The sequence below is a fragment of the Rhinopithecus roxellana genome, chromosome 6 (assembly GCF_007565055.1).
Source record: "Rhinopithecus roxellana isolate Shanxi Qingling chromosome 6, ASM756505v1, whole genome shotgun sequence".
Lineage (NCBI taxonomy): Eukaryota > Metazoa > Chordata > Mammalia > Primates > Cercopithecidae > Rhinopithecus > Rhinopithecus roxellana.
This window is the reverse complement of record NC_044554.1, coordinates 147,377,988-147,382,400: the sequence shown is the minus strand read 5'-3', so window position 1 is coordinate 147,382,400 and position 4,413 is coordinate 147,377,988. Positions and strand designations below refer to the sequence as shown.

The following is a 4,413-nucleotide window of genomic DNA, read 5'->3' as shown; positions in this document are numbered from 1 at the left end:
TGGCACTTTGTTACAGCACTCCAAACCAAGCCAAAGAGTGGGGGAGTGAGTGGGTGGATGGATGAGTTACAAAAGGAACCCAACACTGACGTCTTGGATACTGCTGCAATTACCTCCTCCCGGGTCCTACCTCTGTTCATTAGGAGCCCTGGAGAGGGAAGCAGTGTTATAGAATGCCACCCCACCCACTATCCTTCCAAAGACTGTTCTTAAAATCAACTCAAACAAAAAAAAACTGTGATAGACTTGACCTTTGAAAAAGAAACATTAGATCCTCTTTCTGGTAGCTGGGAAATTCAGCACTAGCAACAAAATTGTGTGAATCACTGACAGAAAAGGGGCCAGTAGCTGTAGCTCTCACCAATACAAATGAGAGGCAGGCAAAAGGCAGATTAAAATATGATCTTGTTGATGCTTTGGCTTTGCTTCCCAGGCCTTTGGTCTGTGGAATTGTAGACTGCATTTTTCTTCTTCTATAGAGCCCCAAAGCATTAGAATTAGCACAGTAGATCTGGGTCACGACAGGCTTTCATCCATTGGCAAGAATTAGACCCCAGAGAGGAAGAGGCAGGGTAGTCTACACTCAGCGAGACATCAAGAGGCACTCTTGTCTTGGGTCCCAATTGGCCAGGCAGTATCATGGGTGAGTTTCTGAGCAGTAAAGTGGGATATAAGTAGAAGAACCACAGGAGAAAGAATCCTTGAGCAGTCCCAGGCAGCAGTAATTTTCTACAGTTTTGGTTGGCAATTCTTTTCAGATTCAAAGGAACAAAGGACAACCAATTCAACAGTAATAAGAAACAAAGTGGCAAATTATTCAGTAATAGGGGTAAAAAAATAGTTATAGAAGCCCTTTAAAATGAATTTCATAATAGATATCAGATTTCTGCTTTCAGCAGTGGCAGAATAGGATATTTGGACCAACCTACCTATCAGTGGAAGGCCATTAGAAAAGCTGAACAAAGTAGTAAAAATCTGCTTGAAGGCATTAGAGAACAAACAAGGCAGAAAAGAGTTACCAGGTTAAGATTTGGGGAAAGGCAGAAACACAGAGCAATGGAAACCCAGTGGCATTTAGGACTATCTCTGCCAGTCTCAGAAGAGATTTATGGTTGAGAGGTTACAAACATAAACAGGGCTTTGATTGCTTTGCAGAATGCAGGGGAACAGAAATTGAATTCTATAATTTGAGGTGATACTCATAATTATGTATACTCTGGAAGAAAAGATGAACCAGAAGTAAACTAACTTTCAGAGGGACTGAAACCCAGCTTCAAATCCTCTCATTCCTGAATTTGGATTAATGGGATCCTAGGTTGCTAATGCCCCAGCTATCATCCAGATGCACAGATAAATCCTTTCTGAAGACATGGTACCATTCTTCTAACTTTTAACTTTTTCTACTATTTTTTCATAACCAATTTCAGGCATTTATGCAAAAACAACCAGGCATATAAGAAAAGTACAGATGAAAATCGAGAGAAAGAACAGACCCACGGGGGATCCAGACAAGGAAAGTATTAACATAGACTTTAAAATAACCATGCCTGATGATTAAAGATAACATTGTGGATGTGTGTAGGGGTTTGGAAACTTACCGGCTGAACCATGGATACACCGCTAAGGCACAGCCAAGGGCTGGAAGGCCTAGGCCTGAATCCCCCGAGAACCTCATCTCAGTTTTGCGGGCAAGACGGGTCCTTGTGGAGTTCGAGTCAAACCCAGAAGAAACGAGGGAGCCCAGGTCTGCTCCGAGTGTGCAACAAGCTGGCCTGGGGTCCCCCACCAAAAGGTCGCTGGAGACAACCCAGGATCACCCAGTCTTTGCAGCAGGGTGCAGGCTTGGAGTGCCCCCCAAGGGCGGCCAGAATCAGGCCCAGGGTCCCCACAGCGTCAGCAAGACCTACACCTGGAGTCGCCTCAAAGACAGCTGGAGTCAGTCCTGAATCCCCACGATGTCAGCCGAAGCCAAGTGAGGAGGCACCCAAGTGTTCTCAGGGCCAGGGAGTACTGGCCTCGGTGTTGGCCCAAAGTAAGGAGGAGCTGACCCCAGGGGCCCCCTAGCATCAGCTGCTGCCAGGCCCAGGATCACCAGAGCCTTAACCCCATTCAGCAAGCTCCGGGTCCGGAGCCGACACTCGAGGCACCTGGCTTCCCCCGGGGTCAGGGTCAGCAGGAGCAGAGCAAACCACCTCCAGCTGGGGAGATGGTGACAGACGGCTTTGCGGCAAAGAAGCGAAAGGGTTCTTCACCCCAGGCCCCAGCGTCCAAGAAGCTGAAGGAAGAGCAGCTTCCTGTAATCCCGAAGGGGAGGCCCAAACCGGGTTGAATGTGGAAGAACCACTCCAAGAAAAGATTCTCTGTGATGCTTCAGGACAAGCCCCTGTGCCCATCGTGGCAGCGGAAGATGACGCAGGAGAGGAAGCTGGCCAAGGACTTTGCCCCTCACCTGGAGGAGGAGTAGGAGAGGCGCCGCCAGGAGAAGAAATAGCACCGGGCCGAGAACCTAAAATGCCTGGAATGAGCCAAAGGTGGAAATCGTCCAAGTGATCTGAAACCCCACCAAGCTCAAGCGGGCAAAGCAGGAGCAGCTGCGCTGCATTAAGAAGCGGGACACCCTGGCCCTGCTGCAGAAGCAGCCGGCCGGCAGCCAAGATGTGAGCTCAGGATGGCCCGAGGCCTTCCATGGCCAACAATCATGTCAGACCCAGCACCTCAGGCCGCGGCTCAGACAACTCTGCTGGAGCTGGCACTCCAACCCCATGGCTTCAGAACAGGGAGCCCCGACTGGGGTTCCTAGGCCTTTGAAGGCTTGCAGGCAGGTATCTGTGGGACAGAGGCCCAGAGAGGCGGCTGGGACCTGGCAGAGATGGGGTGGGAAGAGATTCAGCCCCCCATCTCTCCTTCCTCTCCTTCTCCAAGTGCCTTCAAACCAAGAACAGTACATTATTCTGGTTCCTCAGTAAGCTGGTGACTGGCGGGTGACTCACCTAGTGTTGTATGTTCTGTCTCAGCGTCCTAGGTCCATCCAAGGCCTGGAGGCTGGCAGTTGGGAATCCAGCCTCCCCCACACCTTCCCAAAGGCTGCTCTGGGCACCTTGGCGCCCCACTGGCTCTCTCCCCAGCAAACTGAATCTGGCCCCTCCCCACTTTTCAACACTGAAAGATTAAAACGGGAGGCTGCAGGGAGCAGGGTTTTTCCCTAGCACGCCCTTTCCCAAACCAGACTCTGCAGAAGCCCCAGAGAATCACTCACGTCCGTCCAGTGTACAGCAAAAATATTTACTATATTCACTGTGTGCCTGTTGCATACAGGCACAACCCTAGGCACCAGCCAATATGGACAGCAGACCAAAGTCCCTGCCCTCGAGGAGCTTTCATTCTGATGGAGAGAAAACATAATAAACAAGCAAAATGCAAAAATAAGTAAATAACATTGTGATTTTTCACAGAGAAAAATCAAATGGAATCTGTAGAACTGAAAAATTCAGTAACTGAAACTAATTGAGTGCATTTAATAGAAGAATAGATGCAGCTGAATAGAAAATTAATGATCTGCAGGATAGGCTATGAAAAAATATTTGGAATGATGAATGATGACAGAGGAAGAATAAGAGACATGGAAATACTGTGAAGAATCTAACATAATGTGTAATTGGCGTCCCAAAAGTAGAGCAGAGAGATTGGGTGGATGCAATATTTGAAGAGACAGTAGCTGAGAATTTTCGAAAAATGATGAAAGACATTGAGCCACAGGTTCAGGAAGTACTACCAACTCCTAGCAGGACAAATAAATGCAAAAGCAGACCTAGGCACATCACAGCAAAACTGTTCAAAACATCTTCAAAGACTTGACAGAAAATCAACCAACTGAGGATCCTACACTCAGTAAAAATATCCTTCAAGAATGAAGATGAAATAAAAACATTTTCAACCAAAAATGGATAAATCTGTCAGCACAAGACCTATACTAAAGGAATAGTAAACGGTTATTCTTCACACAGAAGGAAAATGATTAAAGACAGAAATTGGAGGTGTAGAAAGGAATGAAGAACAATGGAAAGTGTATGTAAGAAATATAAATAAATATTGATTATCAATGCTTCATGGAATTTATAATATCTATGGAATTAAAATGCATGGCAACAATAATATGTAAGGTCAGAGTGGGATGGAAAGGGTAAATTAATAAATTAGTATTTTAAGGCATTATCAGAAGAGGGTAGAAGTACAAAATAACATCAGGCTTTTATAAATCAGGATGTATACTGCATCTCTGTGTTAATGACCCAAGGACTACTAAAAGAGTACCACTCATGATACATGCACTCATACCCAAGCACACATGCACCTGCATGCACACATAGAAAAATCATAGAAAGCCTCCACCAAAATGTTAACTGTGGTTGTATG

The 4,413-nt window shown here is 46.3% G+C and overlaps 1 pseudogene; it reads left to right on the top strand.

The window, feature by feature from the left end:
- Window positions 1–1,608: 1,608 nt before the first annotated feature.
- LOC104681902 lies at window positions 1,609–2,966 on the top strand (annotated as a pseudogene).
- Window positions 2,967–4,413: the final 1,447 nt, after the last annotated feature.